Source organism: Helicoverpa zea, chromosome 10, assembly GCF_022581195.2.
Source record: "Helicoverpa zea isolate HzStark_Cry1AcR chromosome 10, ilHelZeax1.1, whole genome shotgun sequence".
NCBI lineage: Eukaryota > Metazoa > Arthropoda > Insecta > Lepidoptera > Noctuidae > Helicoverpa > Helicoverpa zea.
In genome coordinates, this window is record NC_061461.1 from 13,116,174 (window position 1) to 13,126,277 (window position 10,104).

Genomic DNA, 10,104 nt, shown 5'->3' on the forward strand with positions numbered 1-10,104 from the left:
GCGGCACGGCGGCAGAGTCGTCGCGGTATGCAAGGGTTTCACATTTAAGCCTAGTTTTTTATAGGAGTACCGTACCTAGAGGTTAAAACGGGACCCTATTTTTAAAACTTCGCTGTCTGTCTGGCTCTCATGAACCGTGAAAGTAAAAATGTCGAAATCACATTACTATAACTATAAAAATAAGTAGTAAAAATACTGAAAACTAGTATAACATCAATCAATTTAAGGGATTCTCATTTAAGAAGCGTGATTTTATAGATATGTCAGTAATACTACGAAACCTCCGTGCGCGAGTCCGACTCGCACTTGACCAGCATTTGTAAACTGTGATGTAGGGACTGGTGTTTGTATATGTCACCGGAAAATAATAAGATCCGTAAGTTTATCAATTTACTAAGAAGTTTATAAACTTTCGTAAGATTCTAAACGGGAGATAAATTGTAATATTTTACGTCCACATTTTCGTAAATTTATCAATTTCCAACGTCATACGGTAAATTTATAAACTAACGAATATCCATTCGTAAGATTTTATATGGTTCGACCAATCACAGAAACTCTTAAATATACGATCTTTGAAATACGTAAAATAACACACTGCTCTCTGATTGGTCAATGTTCATAGTGGCAATGCTTAAGAAGGAGAAGTGACACGTGACAGCCAACCAATTAGATCGCGCGTAGCGTTTGGTTTCTGGCTCGTAAGTTTATCAATTTACGAAAATGTGGACGTAAAATATTAAAATTTATCTCCCGTTTAGAATCTTACGAAAGTTTATAAACTTCCTAGTAAATTGATAAACTTACGTATCTTGTTATTTTCCGATGACATATACACCTTCGCCGCCATATATTATGTCATATTCCGAGACGCCATTAAGTATGGCATGAACCACAGCACATACCTACCTATTATAGTGGCAAGACAACAACTATAAAAATACCCAGTTTCATTTACTTACAGTTGAAGTATTTAGTAGGTACATGGTGCCCATACGATGAGATATTCTTACTATTAAGTACTAGCTTACCTCATCAGGGCCCCGATTCTCCTAAGTTAATAATGTCAAAATCTAATAGAAATCGAATCGCAATAGCAGTTTTAACCATATCGGGCATTCTGCTACTAATAAAAGATCAATCGTATTCGATTGACATTTGATTGGTGTGCGATTGGTCTGCTGTTTTGGTGATTTTGGTCTATACGGTAGTTTGCTCTACAATCATATTGCAATCGTAAATCATTTGCAGACAAAATGATTCATTATTGAATGACAGAAAAGGATAAAAACGTTTATTTCAAAGAAAAAATAGCGGAATGCCACATACGCTTCAATCGTAATCGAGTCGGGATTGGATCTCAGTCGAATCGAGTCGAACGTGAATCGTATGCCGCTTAAGTAAAATTAGGAGAATCGGGCCCCAGATTGCCACATCTCGTGGGGTGGGAACTACATGGCGATTCGCGCAGTCAGATAAAAAGTAGCCTTTTTCGATAAATGGGCTATAAGTAATTAGTAACGCTGATTTAATTTTAGAATATTTCAAACCGGGCCAGTAGGTAGTTCCTGAGATTAGTGCGTTCAAGCAAACAAACATACCGACTGACTCTTATATATAGATTATGCTGAGGTGCTACTACTATAATTCCAAGGTATTCGAGGCGCGGTATTCCTTCGCCAAGTCCGTGTCCTGGCGTAGGTCGCCCACTCATTCTGTAAGTAATTGTCGTTCATTGGTATGTTAAGAGCTCGTAATTGGGGACAACGAGGCGCTCCGTGTGCAGCGGCGCCCCGCCCCGCGACGCCGCTCTGCCCTCTTCCACGATCAACAAGTACCGCCAATGATCACCGATTGAAGGCAATCAAACGATGATGCAATTTCAACTAAACTTCTTTTGTATGGTAGGTACTATGTATGCTTCCCTATTTCTTGAATGTTGTCATAGATAGTAGATACCTACTTACCTGAAACGTGCACACGGATGTTTCATAAAAATGCTATATCTAGGTTGTCCGCTGGAAAAAACCATGAGACTATTTTACTGGAATTGAACAGCAGGTAAGCGCATGTATGTAGTACGTAGCCTACGCGGAGGGCTAGTTACTATCACAGTTTTGTTACCATCAGCGGGCTGGAAGATGACCAGACGATCCGGTGAACTGACTTTGGAGCACGCGACCTGCTTACAATAAAATTAACCATGATCATTTCTGACACATCAGCCACAGCCACTTTCGTAGTGTGCTCTGTGCTTTATTAATGGTCATCGCGTAGCGTACCTTATCGGAACTTAGACGTTAAACGAAATTGAAATTATATTGAATCCATTGATACATATTATGTACGTAGTTATAATTTATTTGCCCATGTTAATCTGATATTAAAAAACAGGCCAAGTGTGAGTCGGAATCGCGCACGAAGGGTTCCGCACCATTAGAGGTATTTAGAAAATGAGCAAACAAAATACGTTTGTTGTGTAGCCCCCCAAAATATTTATTTTATTATAGTTTTCAGTATTTGTTGTTATAGCGGCAACAGAAATACCTACATCATCTGTGAGAATTTCAACTCTCTAACTATCACGGTTCATGAGATACGGCTCGGTGATTGACGGACGGATAATTTGTGCTTTATTAACATAGATTTAAGTAAACATTGTTACTAACCCATTGAGTCTATATGTTACTTGAAATAAAGATTTATTCAAATAAATTTCTGTTGCCGCTATAACAACAAATACTGAAAACTAGAATAAAATAGTTAAATATTTTGGGGGGCTCCCCAATCCCCAATACAACAAAGAATTTTTTTGCTCGATATCGATAACGGCTACAGGTAGGTAGATGCTTGAAATATTCACAGAATATGGAATGTATTATTTGTTTGAACGCGCTAATCTCAGGAACTAGGTACTGGTCCGATTTGAAAAAAATTCTTTCAGTATTTGATAGCCCATATATCGAGGAAGGCTATAGGCTGATAACTTTTTATATGGGTTCGTGCTGAGGCTCCCACGGAATGCCAGTGGAGCCGCTTGAAATAATAGTAGGTACGGAACTCTTCGTGCGCGAGTTCTACTCGCACTTGGCCGGTTTTTTTAATACACAGAATGATTCAACAGAAAGGTTAGGCGTAATATAATATTGACGGAGAACACTGATACATTTTTGAGGTGTTTTTCTAATGCGATGTCGTAAAATGAACCCATTAGAAGGTAAACCTACTCGACACCATAATTATGTCTACCTACCTGTTATAGTTTCGTCATTATAACTTAATTTTTATGTTTGAAAAGTAATTAAAATGCCTGTTAAAATCAGAGGCCGTCCGTTAAGTCCTCGTTGGACGTAAGAACTTTTGACGTTAGTACCGTAGTAGGTTCCCGTTACCGGAACGGAATTACGTGACATTAATCTCGGAGATAAGGTTCCTCCGGTACTAACCCCATTTTTTTACCTCGATTGTGCAGTTGAAGACTCCTAGAAGAACACTAGCCTTAAAGTGGTGAGTGGGATGTGCACAGCTAGTCCAATCACAACATCGCGAGCAGGCATGATGCGCCGCGTGACCGAGTGAGGATCAGGCTCACGAACGCACCACATTACCTGCATCTTACGCGGATAGCCATAGTCAATGAAAAAAGTAATTAGTGCGTATAACCCTTAAATAATAGTTTTTCTTTTCTCGCACCAAACAAATAACAACGAAGCCACAATTGAATGTTGTGTGTGTTACGTCACTTTTCAGTAGGTAGGTACATACCTATAGATACCATTCACGGCATTCACGTCTTGAATGCATTATACTTATACGAATTTTTTAATAAAAAGAAACCTACATGACGGACTAATAGAATCGCTATTTTTTAATATTAATGGTATATCGTGTTACGTGTTATTGCACTTCGGTTAACTAATAGTTTAAACACCATTTATATTTTAAATGGGGATGAAACCAATATAAAGTGAAATAACTTTCTCAACACCTACAAACCTCGAGCTATAACATTTTCTTACTTGAGGCAGGTGATAGGTGAGTTTGTTTCGGCGTTTCTTCTCAGGGATCAGTCAGTTAGGAAATTCCAACCCCAGCGTTCTTAAAATGACGTGTAAAAGTGATGTAATGTCCAACTTGCAAAATAAACGATTTCATTTCATTTCACCCTTGTAAGTTATTTACTTAGTCATAAATTATATTTTATATTGGTGTATGACATCGGTACTACGAACTAGCTTATATTTATAAAGCGATTCAAATTAGCAGAAACTAGTGAATACGGAACATTTTTATGATGAAATACCGATAGGTCACTAATTGTAGAGAAGTCATATTTCCTACATCACTCAGTAAAATAGTAATTAATTCAGGATATCTAATTAATATGAGTTTGAAGACTTGAATGAATACACCACTGTTTTGTTCTGTGCATGTAATCCAACAAGCTCGACGCCCCAAGAGAAATGTGATCACACCCTGTGTAGATACACTGTACGGGTAGGTACTTGTGAAATAGTATTAGCGAGCAGTTTTAATCAGTTCCATAATAAATAACATGCAGGCGTGCGCTGGCGGGCGCGGTATCGCCGGCCACGTGTAAACACTGCCGCACGCCGCACTCCGCTACACAGCAGGCGCGGCGGGCCTGTCTCACAACAGTCACAACGCGCTGCTGCCGGTGATGTTGCATACGTTCTCTTACTATTACCACAGTCTAAAAATCATACAGTCGTCCGACGAAGACGTCTAGACAGGGCAATCGTGCGGGGTGTGAGGGGCGAGACGCGGGTAGGCCGCTCCCAAACTACGAACAAAATGATATTAGTAGTTTGGGATCTATCATTCAGGGCTAACGCGTGTTTCTTTTTTATAATAATTTTTTTTGGTAATTTAAAATGGTGAATGCGACGTGTGCTGTGAGTGATTGCAAGTCATGTTAAAAAAATATTTTATATTAGGATATCGCACTGGGCATCTGTTTGGAAATCCTGTAAATATTATAAATGTGAAAGTGTTTGTATGTTTCGTATCTGTGTCAAGATGGTGAACTTTTTATTTTTATTATTTACTAAGGGTGAATTTCGAGATGCTGGACGTAATTTTTATAATAAGAAATGGATGTCAGTTTTGAGTTTAATTGAAGTGCTTGTTACGAAAAAGTCAGCCTTTTTGAAATCCAAGATGGCGGACGTCATTTTCTTACAATTTGATATGGGTGTCAATTTTGAGTTAAATTGGGGTGCTGATTACGAAAAAGCCATCCTTTTTGAAATCCAAGATGGCGGACGTCATTTTCTTATAATTTGATATGGATGTCAATTATGTGTCTAGGGATATTACATGTTAGGGGAAATACTGATTATTAATTCCTTTTTTTTGTTATTTTATGACTTTAAATTTCATAATTTAATACATAAAATCCATTATGTACAAAGTAAAAATTACACCCAAAAATAAAATCACAAAAAAAAAAAATTAAAATTTTTTGATGCTTCTCTTTTTATGTACCGGTATTGCAAGTATAAACCATAATATAAACTTCCATTTCATATATAATTGTTTTAACAAAATATTTACAGAATTTCATATAATAAGATAAAAATGAAATATCCCTAGGCAATGTTGATTTGTGTTTATTTGAATTGTTCCTTAGCAAGCAGCAAGTTACACCGTCAATAATGATTAAGTTTTGTAACTTGGTAATTTTATCACTTCAAATAAAAATGTAGGGTATAATATACACACATTAGTGAAAATGACGTCATTTATAATGTATTTATTTATAATACTGCTATCGATGTTGGTCTGCACTAAATAAATAATTTCACAAATATTGTTTACTTGTGACAACCCTGACCTATGCGTTACTGTCTAGACGATGTCGGCATTTTACACAAGATCAAAGGCGTCGTCCTACTGTATGTTCTTTATACTGTGCTATTACTATTTATTTATTTGAAATCTCTTTACGCAGTGCGCACGATTTATGCCTAACAATCTACCTATACAAGTATAATAAAGAGGAACCATTTTATTTGTATTTGTACCCACCCTAAAGTATAATAAAGAGGAACCATTTTATTTGTATTTGTGCCCACCCTACAGGCTTAGAAACTACTGAACCAATTTGAAAAAAATCTGTTGCTATTAAGAAGCTAGGAGCTACACCATCCCCGATGAGCAACGTAGGCTATGATATCCGGGTGTGGGCAGAAGTTCCCGGGACGCGGCTGAAGCCGCTTCAAAACAGCTAATCTTCTTATTTATAAAGCTGAAGACTTTGTTGGTTTGTTAGAACGGTATCTCGGGAAACACTGGACCGATATTTATTTCACAGTCAGTAGATATTTATGAAATGGGGAAGAGATAGGGCTACTTTTTTCCGGCTACGCAACACTCACATTTACTGAAAATAAACCTTAAATACCTATATACGTTATTAAATTCAGGGGCACTCTTCTACGATTCATATCCGACTGAGATCCAATCCCGACTCAATTACGATTGAAGCATATGTGGCTTTCCGTAATTTTTTCTTTGCCAATGATTTACGATTGCAAAATGATTGTGGAGCAGACTACCCTATAGACCAAAGGGCAGACCAATCGAAGGTCGTTCGTTGGAATGCGATTGGTCGTACCTATATTAGTAGCAGAATGCCCGCTAAGGTTAAAACTGCTATTGCGATTCAATTTCTATTCAATTTTGACATTTTTAACTTAGGAGAATCGGGCCCTAGAATTTATAATCTGAAAAGCGGTTGTTAAGGGATGATTTATATTAGGCCGGGCCGTGTCCGGTGCGTGCGTTACATACATTTTGTATGAAGCAGTTTATATTACACAGTGCATCATCCCTTAGAATTTCGTAAAAGCCCGGAAACGGCCCGGCCTAATATAAATCATTCCTTAGTCGATAGAGATAATATACCTAAAGTCTAAAGTAAAATATGTAATTATTTTTACGTTCTACCCGCTAAATATTCAGAATGTTTATATCGACTGCAAGCAAGCAATACCTCCTATCTGACTCCGGGTGGATTTTAAAGGGGAACAATAAAACTTAATAAAATCCTTATTCCGAGGAAGGTATAATGAGATACTGAAAATCCAAGTTTTCTTTTTCTAAGCATAGTATTGATTAATAAAGTTTTTTGTTTTTATTTTGAATCTAAAGGTAGTTTATGGTAGATACAAGTTTTTTGGTTTTTTGAAACAAAAATGTCAGATAGGAGGTATTGCTTGCTTACAGTCGATATGAGCTTTGACCCCCGGCTAGATTTTTGTGAATCCTTAAAGTAAATAACACTGTAACAAGGTCAAGGGCGTACCTACGTTTGGCCTAATTTGTGTATGAGCACTCGCAGGGGTCGCGAGCGTGACGCGCGGAGCCACGGGAGCACACCTGCGCAGCGCAGGGGTGCGTGCTAGCTAGTCGCACGCTCAACTTATGTAAGGAATTCATCATTCAATTATGATTACTTAGTTAATTACGTCTATCAAGACATCATTGACTTTGAATGCTAAATATCTTACATAGGTAAGCAAATAATAAGTATGCACCTAGGTAGGTACTTCCTACTCTCGTTTGTGCAACAAATTCGAATTACAGAATGTGTTTGCATTAAGTATCAAATTGGCTTCCTACTGGAATTCTATAGTGTCATTGCAATAAGCAGTAGAAGAAGGTGGCATGAGGAGCGGTTGACAATGATCGGCGCTGTATGGACGGGCGCGCCCGGCGGCGGCGCACAGTGGATCCAAATTGAAAAATAGTGGACATAGGCAACAAAGTTCCAATATCGATTCGATATTTTTTTATGTGATTCTTCATGATATTCCAGACAACTTTTACTCTTGTGAAATTTCTTCTAAAGTTGATCGTTTGTCTGAAAAAAAAATAAATTAGATTTTTTTGTATGGAGCGAATCACGTTTATTTTTTTTTCTTCAATTGTACGAATATGTTAGGTCTGTGGCGTGAGTATATGATACCTAGGGTCATTCTCTATCCAAGAAAAAATATATCAGCGCCGGCCATCTGCAGCCGCGCGAGTAATCATTCGGTAAAAAAATAATATTTTCTATGACGTTTTTTGCCTTTTAAGATCAATTCAAAGTATATTTTCTGTCTCACTTGGCTGTTTTCACCTTATTTTTGGTTAAATATATAGTTTTAATGGCATATAGGTACTCACAACTAGTAATTCTAGCAGAGGTTTTGTTATTATTGCATGTTATCGGTGGCACCTGGATTGTGATTGATGACTCATTTGTTTGTGCGCTCGTCTAAGCGCATAACTAATTAGTCATCGAAAAATGCTCGTCTCTGATTGGCTATAATTTTTTTTACTACCTGCTACCTGTAAAATAAATATTATTTGTCAAATATAGGTGAAATAGTTTGAGTTTTTATGGGCAAGACGTTGATAATCATTATCTACATAATCTAGCGTATAGTATAAGTTATCGTACGTATGATCGAAAGAAAATTGTGAAATTATTGTAGCCCTGAAAAGGGCTGTTTGTCATACCAGCTCCGATGGGCTTTTGTGGGAACAGTCCAGAGCCAGATCACTTTATTTCTTATTCCAGAAGTAGGTCCGGCAAATTTTCGGACTCTGCTAGGAGGCATTCTTCTTCCTCCATAATCTCGCTATCACAGGGAGGCTCGGTAGTCTGTAACAACTGAATTGCTTCAGGCAACAACTCACCATGAACCTGTTTCGTTATTTTAGGCCTTATGTAGGATATGTCCTTATGTAGGACGATGCTTATCATGACTACTGATGAATCACCGAACCCTGTGGCTGTGTTTGACGTTTTCTGTTTATAGTTACTCTGCGACGAAGAACCATCAAGCCCCCATTTCCAGGTCAACTGAATTCTTCATTTTGAGACCTATCAACAGAATTCACATCTAGTAAAATCCTCTCCACAGTGTGGTCCAATAGCGCTTGCAATTTTCGGTAATCTCCATACTCTCTTGTGGTGGATAACATCTTTTCTTGGCATTTACTAGCTTTGGATAAGATGGAAAGGCAGCACAGTTTTCTTCTTTCAGAAATTTTCGAAGAGCTAAGTACTTCCATCTCGAGAGCGCAAGTGAGGTATAAAGAGCTAAGCACTTATCTTCAGAGACGGTACTTAGGCTCTGCTTTTTGAATAGTCGCTCGTGTACTTGGGATAGCGTTTCTGGATTACTGGAAAGGTATTCGACTACTTTTGCCAGATTCGTTTTGCCGTTGTTTTCTTTTGTTAAGTACCAGTGCTGCAACTCTTCCTCTGAATTTTCTTCTACTATGGAAGTAGAACGTCTTTTTTTTTTGCTTATTACTTAATTCTTCGAACGGTTTTCTGTGCTCCTTTTCTGTAGATGTTCCCGCTTCCGTAGTACATACCGCAAGATTAGGAACATGGGAATTCACATCCACTGGCTCAGATAAGTCTGTGTCCGAAAAGCCCAACTCACTTCTCAGGTCAACACTGTCACAAACAGGCCAGTTGATATTTTTTTCCAACCAATTGCGATTATTATTTTATACGATTCATAAAAGTTTTTTGGCTTCTACTCGACTCTATCCACTTTTTATTTAGACTTATTAAAAAACGTCGACAGAACTCCTTGATTAGGTTTTTGTCTTCTTCAGAAACTGTGGTATTCAAAACAGAAATTATACTTTCATATAGAAACATATAATTTTTCAGATCACCACCACTTCTTAATTTCACAAAAAGATCTAGGTTGATACAAAATCCAGCCATAGTTCTAATGTAAATATTAAAATAAAAGTATTTCACTTTGTATTTATAGTCAGTGTTAATTACTCAAGTAGTGAACATATTAACATGACAGCAGGTAGTAAAAAAAATACAGCCAATCAGAGACGAGCATTTTTCGATGACTAATTAGTTATGCGCTTAGACGAGCGCACAAACAAATGAGTCATCAATCACAATCCAGGTGCCACCGATAACATGCAATAATAACAAAACCTCTGCTAGAATTACTAGTTGTGAGTACCTATGTGCCATTAAAACTATATATTTAACCAAAAATAAGGTGAAAACAGCCAAGTGAGACAGAAAATATACTTTGAATTGAT